The 9,587-nt window shown below is 44.2% G+C and overlaps 1 pseudogene; it reads right to left on the reverse strand.

Moving 5' to 3' along the window:
* Window positions 1-691: 691 nt before the first annotated feature.
* Window positions 692-809, reverse strand: LOC126195844 (5S ribosomal RNA; annotated as a pseudogene).
* Between the last annotated feature and the right edge of the window lie 8,778 nt (window positions 810-9,587).

The following is a 9,587-nucleotide window of genomic DNA, read 5'->3' on the forward strand; positions in this document are numbered from 1 at the left end:
GACGAAAATATGGGAATAGGCTACTTTCCTACGTTAAAAATTTGGTTCGGATTGTTGTTACTCTGATAGATTATAACGCTTAAGTAACATTTACCGTCAATATTCTCACAAAATATGTCATTTTTATGTAATTAAAGCTTAAAATCATTAAATACCAACATGTGGTCACGTAATAGAAAGAGCTCTGTTGTTGGCTAATGCTCTGGTGAAGTCACAGACTAGCAATACGACGAAGGTATACATGGGTTATAGGAAAAGTTAGCTGAAGTTACGAGGTTTTTACGTACTTTTTTCGCAAATAGTTTAGGTATTTAGTGATGGAAAACGCAATTACAACTTTTAAGTAGTAATAGAAAGGAATTTTTTGAACTCTGATAGTGGAGTCCTTGCAATAGTTGACGCGTTTATGCTCCACTCATTTAGAGCTGCGATATGTGAAACGACAGATGTCCTTTGACCTGCTGTCTGCAACATCATTAAAACTAAACACTAAACTCCGGCCGAACAGGCCATGAAGGCCCAACGGTACGGTGTCATCCTCAGCCGATGGGCGTCACTGGATGCAGATATGAAGGGGCATGTTGTCAGCACACCGCTCTCCCGGACGTATGTGAGTTTCCAAGACCAAAGCCGCTACTTCTGAGTCAAGTAGCTCCTCTGTTTGCCTCACAAGGGCTGAATGCACCCCGCTTGCCAACAGCGCTCGGCAGACCGGATGGTCACCCATCCAGATGCTAGCCCAGCCCGACAGCGCTTAACTTCGGTGGTCTGACGGGAACCGGTGTTACCACTGCGGCAAGGCCGTTGGAAACAACATCATTAAACTCGCTCAAAACTTAATAGCTGTAGAACTTTTGCAAATGGGTCCGTATGTTATAACTAGATTGTCGACTGTCAGTCATGAGCTACGACCAAAAGCAAAATAAAATTATACACTCCTGGAAATTGAAATAAGAACACCGTGAATTCATTGTCCCAGGAAGGGGAAACTTTATTGACACATTCCTGGGGTCAGATACATCACATGATCACACTGACAGAACCACAGGCACATAGACACAGGCAACAGAGCATGCACAATGTCGGCACTAGTACAGTGTATATCCACCTTTCGCAGCAATGCAGGCTGCTATTCTCCCATGGAGACGATCGTAGAGATGCTGGATGTAGTCCTGTGGAACGGCTTGCCATGCCATTTCCACCTGGCGACTCAGTTGGACCAGCGTTCGTGCTGGAAGTGCAGACCGCGTGAGACGACGCTTCATCCAGTCCCAAACATGCTCAATGGGGGACAGATCCGGAGATCTTGCTGGCCAGGGTAGTTGACTTACACCTTCTAGAGCACGTTGGGTGGCACGGGATACATGCGGACGTGCATTGTCCTGTTGGAACAGCAAGTTCCCTTGCCGGTCTAGGAATGGTAGAACGATGGGTTCGATGACGGTTTGGATGTACCGTGCACTATTCAGTGTCCCCTCGACGATCACCAGTGGTGTACGGCCAGTGTAGGAGATCGCTCCCCACACCATGATGCCGGGTGTTGGCCCTGTGTGCCTCGGTCGCATGCAGTCCTGATTGTGGCGCTCACCTGCACGGCGCCAAACACGCATACGACCATCATTGGCACCAAGGCAGAAGCGACTCTCATCGCTGAAGACGACACGTCTCCATTCGTCCCTCCATTCACGCCTGTCGCGACACCACTGGAGGCGGGCTGCACGATGTTGGGGCGTGAGCGGAAGACGGCCTAACGGTGTGCGGGACCGTAGCCCAGCTTCATGGAGACGGTTGCGAATGGTCCTCGCCGATACCCCAGGAGCAACAGTGTCCCTAATTTGCTGGGAAGTGGCGGTGCGGTCCCCTACGGCACTGCGTAGGATCCTACGGTCTTGGCGTGCATCCGTGCGTCGCTGCGGTCCGGTCCCAAGTCGACGGGCACGTGCACCTTCCGCCGACCACTGGCGACAACATCGATGTACTGTGGAGACCTCACGCCCCACGTGTTGAGCAATTCGGCGGTACGTCCACCCGGCCTCCCGCATGCTCACTATACGCCCTCGCTCAAAGTCCGTCAACTGCACATACGGTTCACGTCCACGCTGTCGCGGCATGCTACCAGTGTTAAAGACTGCGATGGAGCTCCGTATGCCTCGGCAAACTGGCTGACACTGACGGCGGCGGTGCACAAATGCTGCGCAGCTAGCGCCATTCGACGGCCAACACCGCGGTTCCTGGTGTGTCCGTTGTGCCGTGCGTGTGATCATTGCTTGTACAGCCCTCTCGCAGTGTCCGGAGCAAGTATGGTGGGTCTGACACACCGGTGTCAATGTGTTCTTTTTTCCATTACCAGGAGTGTAGTTGGCAAAACTTAGTGCTGCTTTTCTCTGTATAACATACTCAGCAGTGATACTGCACCTAGCAGACGTTTGGTAGCAGAATGGATAGTGCATACGATTGCAGGTAAAGAACTCATAAGTTCGAATCGCTGAAGGGTCATATATTTTTAAAAGTTTTACACGAAATATGAAAATAGCGTTAGCAAGAACTGACTATAGCAGTTGTTTCGATTGTGGGATGTATTATATATAGTTTCACATTAGTCGTAGCGTGAGAAATGGACAACGGAGAATAAATGCATTTACTTTGCCAACAAACAACTCACACTTTTCGAAAGCGTTGCTATTAGTAAAGATATTACCACACGCCCTAGTACAACGAGGTGTAGGACGGTGAGGACATACGGAGAGATATAAAGCAAGCAGACTTACTTTGTCTCTGTGTAAGACGATGAAACTGCAAAAGAGTAAACAATAAGGATCCCAGGTGGACAGTACGAAGACAAAAATCCTGTTTCTGATAAGGTAAAAAGTGTGTGACCACATTAAATAGGAAATATCTGTTTCAACGTGACTTGTGTGAACATCGATTGCAAATGTAAGCGCATGTAAACAGCAAATTAAACACAATAAAATTCTGTTTCTGGTCAGTGTGGGGAAGTTTTTTTAATGTGATTTGGTTTTCATGTGAGAGGACTGTCGAGTCGTCTTACAAATAAGTTAAAATGTTCTTTCGGGTTAGATTCAAACCAGTGATGTATGAACATCGTCTCATAAAATTCTACGGTCTGCCGCTCTAACAACTGTGCTACCGAATGAATGAGGTGCAGTCGGGTAAAACGACTATTTTCACTAGGAGTTTAATTTCGTTGAATGACGCTATCCTTCGTTGTAATAGTGGGAGAGCATATCTCGGAGGTAAGTTAATGTTAACTTCACAGTGCAACACATTTTTAATTTAGTGAACTTGAGCGTCGACGTGGTGACAATTTGCAGGTACAGTGCACTTAGATTTCATGCGTGTTCTCATTCTCTGGAACGCTCAGAAACCATCTTTCAGGAGTTTTTATAGATGTATTTGTACAGTATGGTACCACACACCATTTGTATCTCAGTCTCCGAAAAGTTAATTCCGAAACAACACATCGCTGCGAACTAACATTATAACATTAGTAGCAGCGAGCTAACTAGTGACGTCACAGGCATCACATGGGTCGAATGGAGCGTTTTAGCAGGCTTTCAAATTATTTGAATGTCATTTCAGTTTTTATAACAGAATACTGAAATTCAAGATGAAAAAAAACATGTTATTAGCAGAAAATGGTATAATTAACCATTTAAGACAATATCCAAAACTCCATATGGTTCTAATGGCACTAAGCACTATGGGACTTAACATCTGAGGTCATCAGTCCCCTATACCCAGAACTACTTAAACCTAACTAATCTAAGGACAGCACACACATCCATGCCCAACGCAGGATTCGAACCAGCGACCGTAGCAGCAGCGCGGTTCCGGACTGAAACGCCTAGAACTGCTCGGCCACAGCCGCAGGCACAATTTTCAGAAAACAGTCAACACACGGTTGGCGCCGGTGGCGACACCTACAACGTGCTGATATGAGGAAAGTTTCCAACCGATTTCTCATACACAAACAGCAGCTGACAGGCGTTGCCTGGTGAAACGTTGTTGTGATGCCTCGTGTAAGGAGGAGAAATGCGTACCATCACGTTTCCGACTTTGATAAAGGTCGGATTGTAGCCTGTCGCGATTGCGGTTTATCGTATCGCGACACTGCTGCTCGCGTTGGTCGAGATCCAATGAATGTTAGCAGAATATGGAATCGGTGGGTTCAGGAGTGTAATACCGAACGCCGTGTTTGATCCTAACTGCCTCGTATCACTTGCAGTCGAGATGACAGGCATCTTATCCGCATGGCTGTAACGGATCGTGCAGCCACGTCTCGATCCCTGAGTCAACAGATGGGTACGTTTGGAAGACAACAACCATCTGCACGAACAGTTCGACGACGTTTGCAGCAGCACGGACTATCAGCTCGGAGACCATGGCTGCAGTTACCCTTGACGCTGCATCACATACAGGAGCGCCTGCGATGGTGTACTCAACGACGAACCTAGGTGCACGAATTGCAAAACGTCATTTTTTCGAATGAATCCAGGTTCTGTTTACAGCATCGTGATGGTCGCATCTGTGTTTGGCAACATCGCGGTGAACGCACATTGAAAGCGTGTATTCGTCATCGTCATACTGGCGTTTCACCCGGTGTGATGGTCTTGGGTGCCATTGGTTACACGTCTCGGTCACCTCTTGTTCGCGTTGACGGCACTTTGGATAGTGGACGTTACATTTCAGACGTGTTACGACCCGTGGCTCTACCCTTCATTCGATTCCTGCGAAACCCTACATTTCAGAAGGATAACGCACGACCCCATGTTGCAGGTCCTGTACGGGCCTTTCTGGACACAGAAAATGTTCGACTGCTGCCCTGGCTAGCACTTTCTCCAAATCTCTCACTGAGTGAAAACGTCTGGTCAGTGGTGGCCGAGCAACTAACTGGCTCGTCACAATACGGCAGTCACTACTCTTGATGTACTGTGGTACCGTGCTGAAGCTGCATGGGCAGCTGTGCATGTACACGCCATCCAAGATCTGTTTGACTCGATGCCCAGGCGTATCAAGGCCGTTATTACGGCCAGAGGTGGTTGTTTTGGGTACTGATTTCTCATGATCTATGCACCCAAATTGCGTGACAATGTAATCAAATGATTGTTCTAGCATAACATATTTGTCCAATGAATACCCGTTTATCAACTGCATTTCTTCTTGGTGTAGCAACTTTAATGGCCAGTAGTGTATTTTGAGGGAGATGCTCCGGAAAAATTGCTCGTTAGCACTGGATAACTGTTTGGAAGATTTTCTGATTGGCTCGCCATGAAATGGTGTTTTGAGAGAGGACAGGAGGCGCTGGAGAGACTCCAGAGCCTGTGCTTGTAGGAGAAACACTTAGAATACTGCTCGCAGACTTCGGTTTCCGATTTCACAGTGAATAGTCGTTATATCATTTTGTACCTCCAACTGGAGCAAGACGTAAAGTTTGACCTAGGTAGCTTCTTGGGTTTCACGGGCATCGTAGTCGACAGAGTCACCGCTTGGAGCAGATCTCCGATGATGCATATCTCACATTCTCAGTTCGAATATAATGAATTTCCTTGAGACAGAGAAGTTGCTGTCCATGCATCAGCACGGCCTTAGAAAGTATCGCACCTGCGAAACGCAACTCGCCCTTTTTTCACATGATATCTTGCGAACCGTGAATGAAGGGTATCAGACGGATGCCATATTCCTTGACTTCCGGAAAGCGTTTGAATCGGTGCCCCACCGCAGACCCCTAACTAAGGTACGAGCATATGGGATTGGTTCCCAAATATGTGAGTGGCTCGAAGACTTCTTAAATAACAGAACCCAGTACGTTGTCCTCGATGGTGAATGTTCATCGGAGGTGAAGGTATCATCTGGAGTGCCCCAGGGAAGTGTGGTAGGTCCGCTGTTGTTTTCTATTCACGTAAATGATCTTTTGGATAGGGTGGATAGCAATGTCCGGCTGTTTGCTGATGATGCTGTGGCGTACGGGAAGGTGTCGTCGTTGAATGACTGTAGGAGGATACAAGATGACTTGGACAGGATTTGTGACTGGTGTAAAGAATGGCAGCTAACTCTAAATATAGATAAATGTAAATTAATGCAGATGAACAGGAAGAAGAATCCCGTAATGTTTGAATACTCCATTAGTAGTCTAGCGCTTGACACAGTCACGTCGATTAAATATTTGGGTGTAACATTGCAGAGCGATATGAAGTGGGACAAGCATGTGATGGCAGTTATGGGGAAGACGGATAGTCGTCTTCGGTTCATTGGTAGAATTTTGGAAAGATGTGGTTCATCTGTAAAGGAGACCGCTTATAAAACACTAATACGACCTATTCTTGAGTACTGCTCGAGCGTTTGGGATCCCTATCAAATCGGGTTGAGGGAGGACATAGAAGCAATTCAGAGGCGGGCTGCTAGATTTGTTACTAGTAGGTTTGATCATCACGCGAGTGTTACGGAAATGCTTCAGGACCTCGGATGGGAGTCTCTAGAGGAAAGGAGGCGTTCTTTTCGTGAATCGCTACTAAGGAAATTTAGAGAACCAGCATTTGAGGCTGACTGCATACAATTTTACTGCTGCCAACTTATATTTCGCGGAAAGACCACAAAGATAAGATAAGAGATTAGGGCTCATAAAGAGGCATATAGGCAGTAATTTTTCCCTCGTTCTGTTTGGGAGTGGAACAGGGAGGGAAGATGCTAGTTGTGGTACGAGGTACCCTCCGCCACGCACCGTATGGTGGATTGCGGAGCATGTATGTAGATGTAGGTGCAGATGTAGATGCAGATGCAGTGGCTGCGCTTATACAAGCGCACAAAAAATTCAACAGCAGTATCGGTGGTCAGCATAACAACACAGTTAAAAAATGAAAAGATCTGGGATCGGCTGTGGCATGTACAGGTCACGACGTGTTTAGTGAACATCAGATTTTCCATGAGATGCATAACATTAGAAACTCAGATTTTTGGCAGTCACTGTCATCGGATCCCGGAAACGGATCAGTCATGCTAGGACTGTACTAACTTCTCCTAAGAGTTCTTTATCTTGAATCTTCACCAACCGCAGTTGCATGCAACCGTTTCACGTAGTTGCAAAAATATTTTTTAATGAACAGGATAATCAAACATGTTTATATTGTACTTTACTGCAACTATTGCCAATGTTTACGTCAGGTTTTGTAATAAACACTAGAATTTATGGCAACTGACTTTCGTTTAAGTGTTTGACCTGGCCACAGAATTAATTTGTAGTGTCACTGTTCTGCCATACCTTTGATGTCCGTATGACCATAATTTAGCGTTAATTAAATATATTTGCACAACAACTAATAACCGTCTTCATTGCGTCTCTACATACATGTACAGTTTACAATACAGATTACATGTACGAAGGTCTAGGCTGTGGGGTAGTATATATGTTGGTACAATTTACATTCACTCAAGCAAAACTTTTTTTTTTAGTAAATTATTCGCATATTCATTCTCAGTCTACCACACATCATGACTCACATCTTGTTGATGCTTACTTGTCTATTTTCGTTTTATTGTTTTTTTTGTACATGTCACACTTCATTTATCAAACGTATGTTTTATTGTATATCTCTTCTATGCATGAGTGTTGGTGACAGTGCCATAACTAAACATGTTCTTGCGGTAAAATTTGACTATGTGAACCTTCAGTTAAATTAAACTTTTTTGTACATTTCTAGTCTTGTTCAGTTTCCAATGCAGGTTTTCGATGGTATTTAATAACGCTCTCTGATATCAGTAAAGAAGTGAGGGTGTTGTTGTGATGGGCACATTTAATTTGTTTCTGAAAGTCTGTTTTTTGTCTGGGATGACTGCAGAGACCAGGAAGTCCTATATGAACAGGTAGCCTTGTAACGTCCCCTTAGAAAAATTAATGAATTACTGTGCTGATAAACATCTTATGTTATATGATTTTCAAACAGCTGAGCAAAACCGAACGTACTCAGACGTTCACTAAAGTGACACACAATATTTTTAGCGCAACGCAATCTGACTTTCAGTAATCCCTATAAAAGAATGGCTCTGACTAACAATAACCTATACCTTTCATGAATTCTTACCTCACAAAAATCTTCGTTACTCGAACTACTGCAATACAGCGAGCGCCAATACTGACAGCTAAATAAAAGATTCTAACTACTGAAGGCACTAACTACTGATAGGCATAGTTAGCAAATGAAAGATTTTGATAGAGAACAAACAATGTACTTACCTTAACAGTTTCAAAAGTCATAATATCCAGTCTAACAAATTTACTGTCTCTGTCCAGATCATCTGCTCTCAAAACTCCGCCATCTCACTCCCCACATCCACCACTACTGGCGGCTCACCTCCAACTGCACAACGCTACACGCTGTTAACAGCCAACTGCCCAACACTACAATAGCAAATTCCAACAATGCCACCCAGCCACAGACTGCACACAGCACAGCCAGTGATTTTCATACAGAGCGCTACGTGGCGGTGGCGTTACCAATATAAGAACCTAAACGGAATACTTACATAGCCCCCATGCTCCCCACAAAAAATTTTACAAATTGTTTTGGGCAGTGGTCAACACAGATTTGAAAAATTTTTTCATAATTACAATAACAAAGATATCAAATGCACACACTTATTGATGCAATGTTGGTCAAAAGCAAAAATTGTTCTCATAAAGACAGTCCTGATCATTTATCACAATAGTAATTACAGTTTTTTTTTCACAAAGTCTCCTTAGCAAAAGAAAATGCACACGTAAGTAGTGGATTTCCATGCAGTCTTGAAGAACTAGTATTGTCCTTCCAACGGAAAGACAGTGCTGACTCTTGACATGCAGACAGGTAATGGGCCACAACAGAGCAAACCCACCGCAGAGTCAGTCGAGGTTTTGAAGAATATTGGTAGGTAGGTCATCACAGAGCAGACCCACTGTAGTCCTGGTAGAGAGTATGGTACTTGTGGGCCATCAAAGGTACAGACGCACTGCAGTCCTTGTAGAGACGGCCACCAGCCATCTGTTGCAACTGTGCAGGTGCACAATCACCATTGAAGAGTCTTGCGGATAATGTAGCAAGTCCATAAACCACCACTTGTGCACTCACAAAGTTTTTGGAGTTGACGAGTCCCTTGCTGAATTATTAACACATGTGCAAACACTAACAGTCTCAACTTCTCATCTATTGTGCATCTATTATGACCAACAGAAACGTGTGCAGTGAAATGTAACTTAATTTGAAGAACTGGTGTCTATACAATTATAAATTTACAACATAAGAATACAATTACAAAGGTACAAAATACATCATTAAAGAACATAACAATACAGATAAAATTTGTAGTAATATGGGCTTTACAAAAGAATAGAAATAAGCATATACATCAGAGTTACAGGAATTATGACATAAGTAAATACATAAAAGGTCTGAATAACTTACAAAACATCAACTTCACACGTGAGCATTAAAACAAAACAGAATAAATAATGTCTAAACATCTTTACAAAGTAAGTAACATATTATAAATGCAAATAATGTTTGAGGATAACAGTATTCCTCATCATAGTGAATGCA

Source organism: Schistocerca nitens, chromosome 7 (assembly GCF_023898315.1).
Source record: "Schistocerca nitens isolate TAMUIC-IGC-003100 chromosome 7, iqSchNite1.1, whole genome shotgun sequence".
Taxonomy (NCBI): Eukaryota; Metazoa; Arthropoda; class Insecta; order Orthoptera; family Acrididae; genus Schistocerca; species Schistocerca nitens.